The following is a 19,317-nucleotide window of genomic DNA, read 5'->3' on the forward strand; positions in this document are numbered from 1 at the left end:
GGCGCTGTTGACACTTGTAGGGATAAATGTCGAGTGATATTCACATAAATAGCGATAAGTGTTGAGCGCTGTTGACTCGTGTAGGGATAAGTGTTGAGCGTTATTGACACAGGAAGGGATAAGTGTTGAGCGCTGTTGACACCTGTAAGGATAAGTGTCAAGCACTGTTGACACATGTAGGGATAAGTGTTGTGCGCTGTTGACACATGTAAGGATAAGTGTCGAGCGCTGTTGACACATGTAGGGATAAGTGTTGAGCGCTGTTGACACATGTAGGGATAAGTAATGAGTGCTGTAATCACATGCAGGGATAAGTGTTGAGCGCTATTGACACATGTAGGGATAAGTGTTGAGCGATGTTGACACATGTAGGGATAAGTAATGAGTGCTGTTATCACATGCAGGGATAAGTGTTGAGCGCTATTGACACATGTAGGGATAAGTTTTGAGTGCTGTAAACACATGTAGGGATAAGTGTCAAGCACTGTTGACACATATAGGGATAAGTGTTGAGCACTGTTTACACATGTAGGAATACATGTTGAGCGCTTTTTGCACATGTAGGGATAATTGTCGAGCGTTGTTGACACATGTAGGGATAAGTGTTGAGCGCTGTTGACTCGTGTAGGGATAAGTGTCGAGCGATGTTGACACATGTAGGGATAAATATCGAGCGCTGTTGACACATGTAGAGATTAGTGTTGAGCGCTGTAGACACATGTAGGGATAAGTGTTGAGCGCTATTGGCACATGAAGGGATAAGTGTTGAGCGCTGTAGACACATGTAGGGATAAGTGTTGAGCGCTGTTGACACATGTAGGGATAAATGTTGAGTGCTGTAGACACATGTAGGGATAAGTGTTGAGCGCTATTGACACATGTAGTGATAAGTGTCGAGTGATGTTGTTACATGTAAGGATAAGTGTTGAGCGCTGTTGACTCGTGTAGGGATAAGTGTTGAGCGCTGTTGACACATGTAGGGATAAGTGTTGAGCGCTGTTGACACATGTAGGGATAAGTGTTGAGCGCTGTAGACACATGTAGGGATAAGTGTTGAGCGCTGTAGACACATGTAGGGATAAGTGTTGAGCGCTATTGACACATGTAGGGATAAGTGTCGAGCGATGTTGACACATGTAAGGATAAGTGTTGAGCGCTGTTGACTCGTGTAGGGATAAGTGTTGAGCGTTGTTGACACATGTAAGGATATGTGCTGAGCGCTGTAGACACATGTAGGGATAAGTGTTGAATGATGTAGACACATGTAGGTGTAAGTGTTGAGCGCTGTAGACACATGTAGGGATAAGTGTTGAGCGCTATTGACATATGCAGGGATAAGTGTTGAGCGCTGTTGACACATGTAAGGATAAGTGTTGAGTGCTTTTGACTCGTGTAGGGATAAGTGTTGAGCGCTGTTTACACATGTAAGGATAAGTGTTGAGTGCTGTTGACTCGTGTAAGGATAAGTGTTGAGCGTAGTTGACTCACGTAGGGATAAGTGTTGGGCGCTGTTGACTCACGTAGGGATAAGTGTTGGGCGCTGTTGACTCATGTAGGGATAAGTGTTAAGCGCTGTTGACTTATGTAGGGATACGTGTTGAGTGTTGTTGACTCGTGTTGGGATAAGTGTCTGTTTGGTTTGTATGTTGTTCAGCCCTCGTTTAGTATCTGTTTTAGTCGTAGCTTTGTTGGCTTCTGGGCAAGTCATTTTTTTTCCATTGTATTATTGTCCTCTTCGTCGAATACCACCTATACAAACGTTTTGTACCATGGGCGATTTGGCTGGGAAAGTCTCGAAATCATAAATTATCAATGAGGTAGTTTCATTGGTACAAGCTCATTTCACGGTTTTGAACCTGTTTCCGCCGTTTCAGTACAAAAAAATAGGCAGAAAACCTTTCAGCCATGGAGGCTTCTGACATGCCAGAGCTTTTGAAGAATATTTTATTGTAACATGTGAATTAATTGCAAAATGTTGTCTCCCCTGCCTCATGCATATTCATTTAAACGAGATTGTGTCAGTCAATTGTCCCATGGTATTTATGAAGTGTAACGGAATTAAGTACCGTGACTGCCGACGATGTATTGTCCTGTATCATTCCCTTTGCTAGTTTGCCCATTTTCCTTTTTAACTGTGGCTTGTTTTTTCCATAGAACGTACTACTGAAACGAGCTGTTCGTAGATACGTTCCAACTGTTCCTCCTACGCCCTGTTTCTCATGTACAAAACCATCTGTATCCGATCCGATTCATCTTAGATACAAAAATCATTCCATATAACGTAATTATAAATTTTTGATAATATATTCATTTTAATATATAGCATTAATTAAATCATAATTACCTGTGCATGGAATGGCTAGGCTTATCACAGATATGAACAATAACGTCATCGTTGACGTCAGCAGACAGCAGGACGGAAGTTTCATCATGACGCGTATGACGTCATTGACGAATAACGTCAAATTTGGAGACATTTTGTATCACTTTTAGATCGTTTTCCACACTTGGTAATATGGTATTATGTTATGCATCTGCATTCTTCAGTCTGAAAAGAAACAAAAAACATTCTTTATTGCAAACAGGTGTAATTTTAAAGTTCGTTAATAGCAAACATGTTTGTTAAAGCTGCACTCTCACAGATTGAACGTTTTGACAACTTTTTTTTAATTCTTTTTTTGTCTTGAAACGAGCCAATTTTTGCGAAGACCCATGGAAACCAGTTATACAATACTGCTGACAAAAAATTAAATCGCAGATTTTAATATTTAAGTTAAAAAAATGATGTTTTATGCATTCTTCTTAAACCGTTGGTAACGGATTAAGCCATAAAACATAAATTTTCGAACGGAAATATAGAAATCTGCGATCTGATTTTTTTGTCAGCAATCTTTTATCATTGGTTTGCAGATATTTACGCAAAAATACAAAAGTTGTAAAAATGGTATATCTCGGAGAGAGAAGCTTTAATGTTTGTCAATAATTGATAAATATCTAGACCTATGTCAGCGACGGCACCACGGTACTTAATTCCGTTATACTTCATAACGTAGTCGTTTACGTGGTATCCGACGATATGCCTATGTAGACAATTGTCTTAAGTCTAATTTCAATACTCAACCTTTAATACATCTACTTCAGTGTGTGTATACCACGTGATAAATTGCGTCATAAATGCTACGTCGGAAGGCAATATTTTGATATGAAAAAAGACTTTAAACAAAGATAACTTCACTATATCTTCACCATTTTAAATGAAACATAGCTCAGTCTACGCCGCTTACGGAGCCCAACCTTCGGTCTTTTACCAAAATTTGATTGCGAGTTTAGTTTCTTAAAACACTTCGATAAACCTTTTCACGATACCGCCGTCTGACGGAGCACTGTCAAACATTATTTTGGAAACAGGTTTGTTGAAGTGTTTAGTGAAACTAATGACCTCATCAAATTTCGGAAATAAATCAAATGCGGGGCTCTTTAAGCGGCATAGACTGCCCTTTGTTTCATTTAAAATGGTGTTGTGTATGAAAAGTTATTTTTGATTTAAGTCTTCATTTTAAGCAAATTTTTGCCTTCCGACGTAGCATATATGACGTAATTTATCACGTGGTATACACACACTGTACTTTGCAAATGAAATTTTTCTGATAATGAACATTGAGTCCAGGGCCAAATTTCTCGAAACTTCTTAAGCTTAACAGGCTTAAGTAGGTTATTTCAATTAGCCAAAATACATACTGAAAATGGATTTTGATAAATGAAAAATGGTTTATTCTGATAATCATACAGATTATCCTACATCATTTCTAAAATCTCTTAAAGAAGTAAATATAACTCATATTATAGAACAACAAAAATAGTGAGCTTAGCTTAATCCTGTTATAAGGGACTTAAGAAGTTTCGACAAATTGGGGCCAGGTATATTAAGCCTTAAATATAAATGCAAAAAGTATATTATGTTTTGATTTAAGTTAGAAATATGTGTTCATGTTGGTTAAATTGGTCAAATTATGACACATTTAATATAATTTGTGAACGAACATACTGCTTCCCTCTTTTGTATGAAATGGCGTTTGTGCTAATTATGGACTGATTGTTCAGAAATTTGTTAAATTTATCAACTTTGTTACGTCACCATTGAGACTTTGACCTGTCAGAACATTGTTAAAGTGAGCATCGTTATAAACGTCATCGTTGTTAACTTTTAAATCTTTACAACTCTAGAAGAATACAAATTGAAACACAAGTATTTCTAACAAGATTTCAGGCAAGTGTTTATTTTTACTTGTTAAGATTTAGAGATTTTAGCACATTATCGAATATTTCACGTTTAAAATTTAACAACGATGTCATTTATCAAAGTTAAAAAAAATCTAAAAAAATCGGACCATTGTTTACTTTTAAAGCTTTACTGCTCTGGAAGTTAAATGGATGCACTGGGTTCTGCACTACTTCAAACACTATTTGGGTCACCCTTTTCTTTTTAAATATATGAGCACACCATAGATTACGTTTTTAAGTTAACAGCGACGCCGTTATCACCGTTGTAAACTTTAACAATGTTCTGAGCAATCGTCCCTGTAAGTGTTTGTTTATGAACACATAACAGTTTTTCGTGTTAAGATAAAACTCTGATACTGACTTGTTCGCTCGTCCGTATAATTGTTTACAGACATTACACCAGTCAGATTGAAATGAAAAGCTTTTAGTAGAGAACATCCACTTACATTAAAAGTTTTAACACAGATTCTCAATCAGATCCATATAATGATCCGTTTAAAAGACACACAATTATTGCGAGAGATTTCTTTCATAATGAGCTTTTAACGCTCTGGCAAATTGGATCAGCAGCTATAAATGCACTATCAAACGGAACTCCTCTGCCATTTTCCATCGATAACAACCAGAGTTGCATTCGGAACTCCTCAGCCATTTTTTCATCGAAAACAACTTCGGATGTGTGCCGATGCGTAACTAAAAGTAGTTCGTAAAATTAATATTAATACGTTTTATTAATTGTATCGTTTCAAGGTGTTAATTGTATTACAAAGTTCAAATTAATTCCCAGTAAGGTGTTTTATTACAAAATAAATTAATATTTCTTAGAGTAATATCATTACGCTTAACAGTGGAAAATACGATCTACTTGCAGCGTAGGTAAACGTAAATAATTCTGACATTGTAAACCGTCCATATACCTGCAAGGCTATTTTCGAAAGTAAAGAGCCGAAGTGTTCCGATTGATGGACTATATTGTACTTCACTGGGAACAGCATTTCGCTTATTGCAAGATTCTGGTCAATACAGGTTTTCCGCTATGTAAATATCAATCATAGATTTTATTAGAAATTGGAATTCACACGGAAATCTCCCTCCCCCATGTGATTTTCAAGCACTAAGATCAATTAACTCTGTGTCATGCTTATAGCATTAGCTGTTGCAGAGGGATATTATACTCTTACCCGTTTGAAAAAGATATTTTCAATACAAACTATAAGATAATTCACCAAAACACAATGAATCTAAACAAAGTAGAGGAAACCATAGGGACAGGCCTAGTAGCTAAACATTTAACAAGGCTCATGTTTGGGGGCAAAATTTAAATTTAAAGCTGCACTCTCACGGATTGACCGCTGTGACAACTTTTTTGTCTGGGAATGAGACCATGTATGCGTTAAAGCTGCACTCTCACATATATACCATTTTTACAACTTTTTTTTTTGTCTTGGAAAGAGCAAATTTTTGCGTAAATATCTGCAAACCAATGATATATGATTGCTGAGAAAAATCAGATCGTAGATTTTCATATTTCCGTTTGAAAATTAATGTTTTATGGCTCAAACCGTTACTAACGGTGTAAGAAAAATGCATAAAACATCAACTTTTGAACTTTAAAATAAAAATCTGCGATCTCATTTTTTGTCAGCAGTCTTATATAACTGGTTCCATGGGTCTTCGCAAAAATTGGCTCGTTCCAAGACAAAAATAAAAAAGTTGTCAAGTCGCTCAATCTGTGAGAGTGCAGCTTTAATGTCTGGAAAAAGTGATATAATACAGCTGACAAGAGATCAGATTGCAGTTTTTTCCTATATACGTTCGAAAATTGATGTATTATGGAGAGACGAACGCTTTTAGAAAAAATGAGGTTTTTTCGGCATTTTTCCTTGTAGTTTTCACTTCAATTGAGATCTGGGGCAGTGATTGCGAACAGTCTCAAGTCTGAGTTCCGACTCAAGACTCAATAGGGCAAAACTCCATTTCATTGTGATTTTCCTTCTATTAAAGCATTAATGGTGAAATTTGCTGAAATATATTATTTTGTAATGTTTTACTTTTATTTACCAAAATAAATGGAATAAATATATAAAAATAATTCTTGAATGAAAAAGCTTTTCTGAGTCTGAGTATAGACTTGGACTTGAGACTGTTCGTAATCATGGCGCCTGTTCTTTACTGAGTTATCTTACATGACTAAATTGATGGCATTGCTGATTCTTAGAAAGAAAAAAATAAGATAAGAGTCAAAACTGTCACTCAGTGAGAGTGCATCTTAAACGAACGACAGATACAGTACAAGAGACACACAATGCCACAAATCAACAAAGACATAATATTAGAAGTTACGGGGTTAGTAGGTGACCCTGTAACGTATATATCACGTCGACAACCTGTTTACATCTTTCATTTTTTCATCGAAATCGGAAAATAGACGCCATTTTGGTACGATATAAATTTGGTGACCCAATATGGAAAAATATGGGGTCACCGCGTGACCAGTCCTTGACCAATGACATTGTGCCATTCATGTTGGAGGCGTGATATATTATGTAACATAACATGTTGGCCTTACCCAATGGCACCGGATTTTCAAACTCATTTTTTTAATCTTAACACCAAAAAATACGATGCCAAAAATGTGAAAAAAATAATTATTTTTTTCTTCATAAATACGCACTTTGCATAGTTATGAAAAAAATAATACTTATTCACATTTTTTAATTAAAGCTGCACTCTCACAGATTGACCATTTTAACAACTTTTTTTTTTACTTTGTAAAGAGCAAATTTTTGCGTAAATATCTGCAAACTAATATTGGTGACAAAAATCCTATCGTGGATTTCCAAATTTCCGTTCAAAATTTATGTTTTATGGCTTAAACCGTTATAGTCCGGCAGCCAAATGGGATATTTTGGCTGAACCCTGCATCGGAGTGTATAGAAAATGTTTTTAGCTTTTTAAGTAGATTAGACCCCCTAGTTAAGGAATCCATTTGATGGCCTCACACCACCCTTGGGGAAATCGAGATATTCAAGATGGCGTCCAAGATGGCCGCAAATTTTTTACCAAAATCAACAATTGACTAGTAATTGTGTATAAATGCATTAATTCCTCTTCAAAATTAAACCATTATGTATTTTTAATGCAAAACGATCCATTCTAAAATATTTCATATCATAATTAAGCCATCATGGCATCCAAAATGGCCGCCAAAACAAAGAAAATTGACAATTGAGTTAGGTTTTGTTTCAAATACCATCAATTGTTATACACATGTATCTCGCTTTTACATTACAATGTATTTATGCAAGGTATCACAAATGACATTATATTATTACATATTAACCAAGATGGCGTCCAATATGGCCGCCAAAATAAACATTAATTAACACAGACTGAATGAAACGAGCACAACCGTTGACATATATGTATAAAAAAACAATGGCATTTTTTTATTCCAATTTACTTCTGAATTGCTACATGGAATTGGTATTTTAGACAGCATGGGTGACCTCAATGAAATTCTTTCAGAGCTGTAATCTAGAAGCAGAACATGAAAGCTATGGATAAAGTCTTATGCACCAGTCAATTGTAACCACGCCCCCCCCCCCCAGGTCCGGGGGTATACCGGGATAGCCGAGGAAAAGGGCCGTGTTTTTACTTTCCAGGTGGCCCCGCAGGGCCGGGTGACTACAGTGGTGTTTGTCATAGCGCCAAATTTAGCGGAGATTGGGCCTTCTCTGGGGTGCGGGGGCATTTGGCCGGGGTCTAACCATCAGTTCGTCCCGCAGGGCGGGGATTTTACCCGGGGTTGGCTGGACCGAAAGTCAAAGTCCCGGCTATTCCCCGGACCTGGGGGGGGGGGGGCGCGTGGTTACAATTGACTGGTGCATTATAAAGTCATTGCTGATCATGATGCTTCACATCATAGCTGAAAAAGAAACTGATTAGGGTTTTCATTTGGTAGCTATTAAATCTACGATCCCCTACTTCTTTGCAGCAAGACACGTGCATTACGTTTGGTATTGCCACACTTTTTATGATTTATGGAGTCAATGCCCAGTTCATGTAGGGAAATATTTCGGAAAGGGGAGCATGTGATGCGTCACATTCTTGACGTTTGGAACAGCATTTCGAGTGATATGTTCATTGAGACAACAATTATGAGCTACTGGTATGGAAAACAAGGCATTATTGGAATTACATTAAAATCAGACACACCCAAGATATGGTCGCCTGGTCTACACATTTGTAGCAGATTGGAGGCAGATATCTCAAGACTTGTAAATAGTGAACAAGTTAAGCCATCTAATGATAAACCCAAAGAGGAAATGAAGGCAAGAATATTGAGTGACTGCAACGATCATAGGAATTTGAAAATGGTTGGCCAGGGAGTTTCAATGTCATGATAAGTCGCAATATTAGATGCCGTATTCACTAACGTCTTGAGTCTGAGTTTGAGACTCAGGCTCAAAAAACTGAATTCTTTTATGTTTGAAAATATCTCTAATATAACTATTGACAATATATTCTTATGTTATAGCATTTTTATAACAACATTAAATGTTCGCTTTTCTGAGCCTGAGTCTCTAACTCAGACTCAGGACATAGGTGAATACGGGCCCCGAACACAAGCTGAAACACGAAAGGGTATATAAACTGGTGATACGAAGGTCTTTAAGACATAATTAATTTTCACAAGCGTGATCGGCTTCAAGCGAGCTCACGTGACTTTGATGTGAAAGGTTGGTGACCTATGAGTTGTCCAATGTTCTAACGGCGATGTTTTGAATGTGACTTGCCAAATCCAAATATGTGCTGAAAAAATATTCGCAAGTTCAGGTGTCAGCACGTTCTGCAACAAAGCAAGTAACATCAATAATTATAGACGGCTACTTATCTTCGCCAGATACAGGTAATACAGCACAGAAACTGAAACACGGGAAAACGGAGGATCACATACGTAGCGCGTACATCAGTTGTCAACTGCAATGCAAATTCCTTCTCAGAAAGAGATCATGTCGGTAGCAACATTTCATTCCCTAGACATGTGAGTGCTTATTGTTATTGGAGATGAAGATTCACCAAATGAAGTTACACCAACTGTAATAATTACGCGTCATGGCATGCGCAACACACATAAAGAAGCTGACAACATTGTTGCCCATCAAATTGTTAGTATAGTAAAGGAAAATGATGGAGGCATTTGAGTACTTTCAGACGACACCGATGCTTTGTACTTCTTCTTCACCATCACCTGGAACAATTACGGAATGACCTGTGAAAGACTATTGATTATTTATTGACAGATATAACAGCCACAGTCAACAAATACAAACGAATAGTTTCAGATTAACTTGCAGCACACGCACTATCAGGATCGGATACTACTACATGCTGCTACGGCATAGGTAAGGGCATAGTATTGAAGGTACTGAAAGCGAGTATCACTCGTGTGTTTGAGATGAAACATCTGACTACTCGACAGTCAACCGAAGATCAACTCGTTTCATTTCACAATGTTACAACATGGAAGTTGTTGACGACGACATGTCCGAGGTTCTACAGAAGGTATTAAGTTCTAAGGTTAGGAAAGCGACATCGTGTGCACCAAAGCTTGCTTCTCTACCCCCAACAACAGAGGCATTTAATGACAATATCAAGCGAGCACATTTTCAAACGTGTCTTTGGAATTGTTCAGTTAAATCAGACCAACCAAACCTGGACCCATTTGAAACTGGTTGGAAAAAAAGGACACGCGATCTTTGGTCCCAATAATATTACCAAAACAAATTTCAGTGGCCTCATATGATGTGCTTAAAATGATAAAAAATGTTTATGTCAGTCAAATACTCAATGCAACACTCTTGCTGTCATTGCAACAATGGGCATATGTCATGTTCAATATTAAGTTAATGACAAGCATAAGAAAATTACTACAATAAGCAAACAAAACGAATATATAAATCTTTGAATTAACAAACTTACTTCTCTATTTAAGTTAAAACTGATGTAGTAATTGTTCTAAAGCTATTAATACATACCATAAACTACACTGTAATTTTAGATAAAGAAAAATGCTATTGTTTTTATACATTTGTAAATGATAGTGCCCGTTTTATTTAGTCTGTGTTAATTTATGCTTTTTTGGCGGCCATATTGGACGCCATCTTGGTTGATATGTGTCTTTATAATGTTATTTGTGATACCTATATTGCATAAATACATTGTTATGTTAAAACGAGATGCATGTGCATAAACATGATAGTATTTGCAACAAAACCTCTCTCATTTGTCAATTATTTTAGTTTGGCGGCCATTTTAGACGCCATGATGGCCTAAACATGGTATGAAATATTTTAGAATTGATCGGTTTGCAATATAAATGCTTTATGGTATAGCTTTGCACAGGAATTGAATCATTAAAACAAAATTACGAGTTAATTGGTGATTTGGGTTTAATTTGGCGGCCATCTTGGACGCCATCTTGAATATCTCGATTTCCCCAAGGGTGGCGCGAGGCCATCAAACGGATTCCTTCACTGGAGGGTCAAAGCTACTTAAAAACCCCAAAACATATTCTATACACTCCGATGCAAGGTACTCGACTTCCGCTGCCGGACTATTACTAACGTAACGTTTCTAACGGTTTAAGAAAAATGCATAAAACATCAATTTTTTGAACGTAAATATAAAATCTGCGATCTGATTTTTTGTCAGCAGTCTTATATAACTGGTTTCCATGGATTTTCGCTAAAATTGGCTTGTTCCAAGACATAAATAAAAAAAAGTTGTCAAAACGTTCAATCTGTGAGAGTGCAGCTTTAAAATTTAAACACAAATCTGTTATGCGTCAACCTACGTTGTGCGACTTTAACATGTTGGTTGCTGTGCGTGTTGCTGTGCGTGTTGTCGTCTCATTTCCAATTTAGTGGTCAATCAAACAAAGACTTGTCTAATCTCGATCATCTAGACGCTTGCATCTGATCCGGGTCCTTACCGTTCAATGCTCTGTATTGAGGTCAAAGACAACTAAATAAATTTCCTATATAGTCTATAGTCAAGTGACCAATTTGCATGCAAGATTACACTGATTTCTAGTGCTTCGCGACCCACAACACCATATTATATATGGGGAGAAAGCTCCACTTGTGTACTAAACATTAAACAACAGTTAGAAAGAAGTTACGTTTCTCCTAAGAACAATCAAATTGGTTGAACGCATAAAGTGTGTGTAAGGTAAAATGACAATATCCGGTGTACGAGTACAAACAATGCGGTGAAAATGTAGACAATAAAACGTAATCAAGTAGTTCCAGCATATTCAGCCTGCTTTTTTTTTTAAAAAAAACAACAACACACAAACCTTTCAGCTTCAAACCCTATACAGACAGGTAACCAATGGTCTGAGATGGTTTAGCCATGCTTTGATTTATTGCCATGTGTCAACTTAAAGAAATAATAAATGCAACAATGAGTAGGCACTTCCGAATTGGGGTGCTTTGCCCTTGACATCATTGACATTGATCAATGCGCCTGAATGATTGAAACGAAGACCTTTTGGACGGATCGCTCTTCTAGAATGTATTTGATAAACTACGTCAATCGGAACACCTCGGCCATTTTCGGTCGAGAAAAACATCGGATGTATATGGACGTTTTACCATGACAGGATTAATTAAATTAAATTACGCTGCGAGTAGATCGCGTAGTTTAGTTTAAACATATTTATTTTACAACGATTGTGAAACAAGTTATTACAACATTATATTAATCACTCTCGTTGGCACGATTTTACGCGAGAGTGTGGTCTTGTGTTGTGGGGGAAACCGGAGAACCCGGAGAAAACCCACTTGTCCGGCTTGGTGACCACAAACCAAACTCACATGCGCCCAGGCCGGGAATCGAACCCGGGTCGCCTAGGTGAGAAGCGAGTGCGCTAACCACTGCGCTAACTGGACAACCATCGCGTAGTGATTTCAATATAGCAGTTAACGTAAGGACTCCAATCTTGGGATGTTTACTTATTTATGCAATAATACACTTCACTGGCGATCGATTTAAACTAAGTTAAACAAAATACATGTTAAACACTACAAATACAGTCGAAACCCGTGGCCTCGATATCCCAGGGACCAGCAAAAAATACCTTGAGCCTCGCGAATATCGAGCCATCGATAATGCTTACATAGAGTTAATCAAAATCGGTCATTTTCATCCAGTTTGAGCCAACGAGGAATTCGAGCCAAGCGATATCGAGCAAACGGGTTTTGACTGAATTTAATATTCTCATCTTAAATTTTACGAACAACTTCTTCTGATGTACCGGCATACATACGAGGTTGATTTTGATGGAAAATAGCCGAGGTGTTCCGAATGCTAGCATGTATTTGATATACTACGTTGGTAACAAAAGAGGCACTCACTGCGGACTATCGTTTAAATAATTAAAGATGCTCTCTTACTCCGAAATAAGATTTACCACAATTAGTACAATTGCTTTAATATACCAAAAAGGATGAATAAATGTCAAAAACAATGGTTCTTATGAAGGATACCGAGATAAATTTGAAAGAAAGGTGCAGAAAACACGAAATTTCGACCTTATGAGACGATAGTAGATCACAGTAAATCTTTAAGCACTCACCATTCATTTTGTTTTGCGTTTTCAGCTATTAAATACACTGTTACGATATTTTTATCAGTAATTAATGTTTTCCATAAATGCATTATTTAGTAAACAGTTAAAGGCTAAATCTCTCAAAATTATGTTTGTTAAACATGTGTATGTATTGATTTTGAACAAGAGTGTCACTTTAATAACGCTTCGAGTAAATCGCGAAGTGATTTCAATACAGCAGTAAACCGTTAGGGCTTCACTCTTGGGAAGCTTACTTATTTATGCAATAATACATTTCACTGGCGGTCAATTTGGACTAAGTTAAACAAAATACATGTTAAACACTACAAATATTAAATATTCATTTCTAATATTTTACGAACGACTTCTTCTGATGTACCGGCATACATACGAGGTTGTTTTCGATGGGAAATGACCGAGATGTTCCGAATGCTAGCATGTATTTGATATACTACGTAGATAACAAAAGAGGCCCAGTCTGCGGACTATCGTTTAAATAATTAAGCATTTCGTCTTGAATGACCTTACAGAATATACAGCATAATTATTGCATAGTAAATATGAAAATGAGAACAATCAGATCAATAAAGGCACCGACTTGGAATAGACGACATTTCAAAGCGGTTAATTTATTAAAAAGTGGGTTTACTTTTGTTCTCAAAGACAAAAAGGTGACGTCATAACTTAGTTCGACTGTTTGTTTATAAATTGATCAATGCTCAGTTCCAACGATCTCAAAGCTACTATTAGTTTAAACATATTTATTTTACAACGATTGTGAAACAAGTTATTACAACATTATATCAATCACTCTCGTTGGCACGATTTTACGCGAGAGTGTGGTCTTGTGTTGTGGGGGAAACCGGAGAACCCGGAGAAAACCCACTGGTCCGGCTTGGTGACCACAAACCAAACTCACATGCGCCCAAGCCGGGAATCGAACCCGGGTCGCCTAGGTGAGAAGCGAGTGCGCTAACCACTGCGCTAACCGGACAACCAATGCTACTATTGTATTTGCACACGATGCAGACCCATTTCTTTTCCATTTATTTCTGTATTTATGTATTGAAGTGATATTTAAATAAACTAAATATATTATTGAATATTACAACTGACTCTTCATAAACCGGTCAAAGTGGCGTTTCAGTGTTTACATTTAATGAAACAGAGAAACCTTTTCATACTTTGGATGTAATGTGTGCTTTCGAACAATCTTCTTTTCAGTCCGATTCGATAATTGCTCACACTAATTAAATGAAAAAGCTTTTCAAAGTGATTCAATTAATTAGGGCAACAATTAGTTTGCATGATACGATCGATACGTAGCTCCAATTCCAAGAAATCTGCCACGAAATAGTTTTCTTCTTTATAAACTAGTCACTAACACCTCGAATCTGCAGTGCTTAAATGGTTAAAGCTGCACTCTCACAGAATGACAGTTTTGCCATCATTTAAGTATCTTTCTCCGAATCAGCTGATTTTGGTATCAGTGCCTTCATTTCAGTCATATAAGTTAACTCACAATAGTCTAAGAGCATAACTCAATTCCTTTGAAAACTGCTGAAATTTTCCTTCTTTTTCTTAAAGCGTTTGTTACGCTTCTAGCCATAAAACATTTTTGAACGTAAATATATAAACTGCGATTTGATCTTGTGTCATCAGTCTTATATCACTGGTTTCCAGACATTTAAACAAAATAAATGGGATAATTTCAAGTCAAAAAAATAAAAAAAGAAGTTGTCAAAAATGTCAAATTGTGAGAGTGCGGCTTTCAAGTGTGCAATTATTTGCATCAATAAATAAAATAAGTTTTTATTTTGGTAAATGCGTTCGAATTACCATTTAACTAATTGTCGAGAGTTTCGTCTATTTGCCCAGCCTGTGTTTAAATCTACCGATTCACCTCATAAATTAATTCGGTCTGACTGCTGATTTATAATAAAAAAAACTGTACAGCAGATTGAGAAAAATATTGCCATCCCTTTGGACAAAATACTAAGCCTAAAATTACCCAACTAGCTTAAATAAAAAATCTTAAAATATCGTGATTGAATTTCCCTCCGAACCTTAAAGAACAAGCTTTTTCGATACTCCAAAAAAGCCAGCTTCATTCCAAATCCATTTAGAAGAAATATCAAGCAGTTCCAAACCAAAACTGAAAATGCCCTTGATAAACCCTTTAATGACTAACTGTATAACAATCTAAAAGCACATACATGTAAAACGTTTAAGGAAATGAATCGTGTCATAACTCGTGTCCATAGGAAATAACTTATGTTCATAGGGAATAACTCGTGTTCATAGGTAAAAACTCGTGTTCAAAGGGAATAAATCATGTAAATAGAGAAAAACACATGTTCATTGGGAATAAATCATGTCTATGGGAAATCACTCATGTTCATAGGGAATTACTCATGTGCATGGGGAATAACTCATGTTCATAGGGAATAACTCATGTGCATGGGGAATAACTCATGTTCATAGGGAATAACTCATGTGCACAGGGAATAACTCATGTTCATAGGAAATAAATCATGTATATAGGGAATTACTCATGATCATAGGGAATCACTCATGTGCATAGGGAATTACTCATGTGCATAGGGAATGACTCATGTTCATAGGGAATCACTCATGTTCATAGGGAATAACTCACGATCATAGGGAATCACTCATGTTCATAGGGAATCACGCATGTTCATAGGGAATAACTCATGTGCATAGGGAATAACTCATGTGCATAGGGAATCACTCATGTTCATAGGGAATCACTCATGTGCATAGGGAATTACTCATGTGCATAGGGAATGACTCATGTTCATAGGGAATCACTCATGTTCATAGGGAATAACTCATGTTCATAGGGAATCACTCATGTTCATAGGGAATAACTCATGATCATAGGGAATCACTCATGTTCATAGGGAATCACTCATGTTCATAGGGAATCACTCATGTGCCTAGGGAATAACGCTTGTGCATAGGGAATTACTCATGATCATAGGGAATCACTCATGTGCATAGGGAATTACTCATGTGCATAGGGAATGACTCATGTTCATAGGGAATCACTCATGTTCATAGGGAATAACTCATGATCATAGGGAATCACTCATGTTCATAGGGAATCACTCATGTTCATAGGGAATAACTCATGTGCATAGGGAATCACTCATGTTCATAGGGAATGACTTATGATCATAGGAAATAACTCATGTGCATAGGGAATCACTCATGATCATAGGGAATCACTCATGTTCATAGGGAATAACTCATGTTTATAGGGAATAACTCATGTTCATAGGAAATAACTCATGATCTCTATGATATCCGTATACTCTATTTACATTTCATGGATATTCGTTCACTTTTATTCTTGAACATGACCTTAGTGCACTAAGCTTCAACTTATAGAACCGATAAAAAGTCATTTAGAATGTGACAACTTAAGGCGATAATCCGTAACAAATGTTTCACCTTTAAATAGAAAATCGAATTGAAGGACAAATCAGCACATAAGAAAGTATGCTCAACACTGACGTCAAGTTCTTAAATTGAATCATCGATCAAGCTCTCCGTTGGATTAGCCAAGAAAAGACCTCAAACCGCACGTAATTGTACTTTTTTGGACGCAGCATCGGCGCTTTTAATTTAAGTTACTTAAACGAGTAATATACAGCTCAATACGGTTTCCTCAACCTTATTATTAATCACAAACTTAATTAGAAAATATAGATTAGAGTTATATGAGAAGTTGAGTGAAAGCCGTTGGTGAACTTTAAGGGCGTCACAAGGTGTAACAAGAAAGACCATTGATGCAAAACATCAGAGGGCGCCTCGAATTAGTTTACAAAGTTAACAAATTCGTTGGAAATTAATGAAAAACGAATTAGAATAGGATGAAATATGATGCATTATGCACTATAGAAATTCATTAACTTCTGCTTAAAATCTAGCCTTTATCAATAACTCGGCCTCCAAGGTCAACCAGGAAAAAAGGCGTTTCATAAAGGGCGTCCCCTCCAGGGGGCTCCAATAAAAAACGTCATATGGTGTTGTTAAAAATACGTTCAAGCCGTGGCTATCTTAAGGTGGAATGCAACTATGAACGAATTTTCGAGTTAATGTCTGAAAATTGGTATACGAATAGAAGAGCATATGCCCAGTTAGGGACTGTTTTCACATTTTCAATATTCGGAACAGTTTTGGAGTTTTAAGTTCTACGAGTGTTCAAATTATGCAACTGACGTCAATTTTGAGACGTCCGTCATAGTTTTGCGTTCCAGCTACAATCACCGATATTTTCATCAATTCTTCGTTTACCGCTATGAAATTTCAACCTCAAGTGCGTTTTGTGAAAACGTTCACGCACATATATTTTTCTTTCTCTTATTTTACGTTATTTATTTAAAATCCGTCTATAACGTAATTTTTCGCGGGGAAAAACGGCGTCGTGTTTCGGTGAAAAAAGGTGCGCTTTTCTTTAATTCTTGAAAAAACTGCTCGTTTAATTTTTGATTTTTTAATATACATGTATCCAATGTTTTATTACAAATCGCCTGATATCAAGAAAAGGGTATACCAATATTCAGACAGTAACTCGAAAATTCGTTCATAGTCGCGTTCCATCTTAAATAACGTTGCAGGGTGTTATGAAAAGTTATGTTCCAGGTTTGGTTTACAATATAGGGCTTCGCATGGTGTTTTGTTCTTGTGATCGTCTGCACTTGATACTATATGCAAGCTTCTAAACTTATGTCTAAAAATACTATTTGCAAGTTTCTAAACTTATAACGTACCAAAGGGGTTAACTGGTGCAAAATGACCACAGTGACCCATTAAGTATAGCTACAGCTGTTTAATTATGTAAATAAAAATTCAATATTTGGAAATAACAGCTGTAGTTTAAAATAAATCACAAGAACAGCTATACAATACACCTGCCGCTTTACCTTCGATTCAAATACACCAAGTATCTACCACTTATTAAGCTACAGTATTACTGAACAGAACAGAACAGAACAGAACAGAAATTTTATTCGACTTAAGCATAAACGCTCATCGTCACAACAATATGTATAGAAATAATGCATGGCATGTGACAATTATAACATAAGTTCTATTAATAAATCAATCCTAAGTTTGATATAAATATTGTGAAAGTGTGTATAACAATAACAAGAATGTCATCGATATTAAGGTATAATATGAAAAGGTAATGACAGTATTACTGTAGTTCACTTTTAAGACAATTAAATGTACAGAGACAAGCCCAGAAGCCAAACAATAAACGATGCAACACGAACGCCTCGGCCATTTTCCGACGGAAAGGTCACACACCACTTTATAAATTTCATTTTATATTATAAAGTCAATTGACCAATTTCATGCAATATAACACTGATTTATAGTGATAAACGACCCCCAACACGACCCACGTGTACTTAACATTAAATAACGTTAGAAAAAAGTTTCGTTTCTCATAAGAAAAATAAAATTAGTTGAACATAACCACTGTATATTCGGTAAAATTACTATCCGGTGTACGTGGACAAACAATCCAGCATGTTCAGCCTGTTTTTGAAACCACAAATCCTTCAGCCATTCAACCTATCAATTTTGACGGTAGCCAAGGGTCTGAGATAATATAACGGTTAACAATGTCGAATCCCCAGTTACAGTGTGTGTATACTACGTGATAAATTACGTCATAAATGCTACGTCGGAAGGCAATAAGATGGTGTAGTAAAAGAAAAGTGATCTTTGATCTAAGTCTTCATTTTAAGCAAAATATTGCCTTCCGACGTAGCGTATATGACGTCATTTATCACGTGGTATACACACACTGAGTTAGTCACCACCACAGCACAAGACCGATTTCTCCACAATTGTTGTAAAGTAAATAGTGTATGAACACTGAAAAAAACTAGCAAAATTCATGCTTAGGAGATTGGTTTGTCACTCGATATTTATATGGAATTCTTAGCTTTATTACACCATGTCCATCATATGCCAGTAATAACACTGAAAACAATAAAAGAGCTTGCTTGCAGCATCAATAATTGAATAAATCCAGGCAATGCATTTGGTGTTGGCACTCTGTTCTTGCAGTAATGACAAAACAGCTGAATAACGCAAATAAAACCTATATCACACTGTTATGACAACATGTAATTATGCAAATGCTATATTGCAGGGGAAAAATATATTTGGTCATAAATGCTACCCATATTGTAGAAATCGAAATCGATAAGGATAAGATCAATATTGAATACTGGCCCAGTAGCGTAAATTTTAAGGAAGTTCCTGTTGGTCATAAATGCTACCCATATTGTAGAAATCGAAATCGATAAGGATAAGATCAATATTGAATACTGGCCCAGTAGCGTAAATTTTAA

The 19,317-nt window shown here is 36.5% G+C and overlaps 1 long non-coding RNA gene across 1 annotated transcript in view; it reads right to left on the bottom strand.

Annotated features, from left to right (window-relative positions):
• Positions 1–19,317, bottom strand: part of LOC128238730 (uncharacterized) — a 39,001-nt gene that overhangs the window by 10,275 nt on the left and 9,409 nt on the right. The window contains exon 2 of the long non-coding RNA XR_008261758.1: positions 2,345–2,548. This is a non-coding gene — a long non-coding RNA (uncharacterized LOC128238730). The remainder of the gene's footprint in view (positions 1–2,344; positions 2,549–19,317) is intronic.

The sequence above is a fragment of the Mya arenaria genome, chromosome 6, assembly GCF_026914265.1.
Source record: "Mya arenaria isolate MELC-2E11 chromosome 6, ASM2691426v1".
In the NCBI taxonomy this organism is placed as follows: Eukaryota; Metazoa; Mollusca; class Bivalvia; order Myida; family Myidae; genus Mya; species Mya arenaria.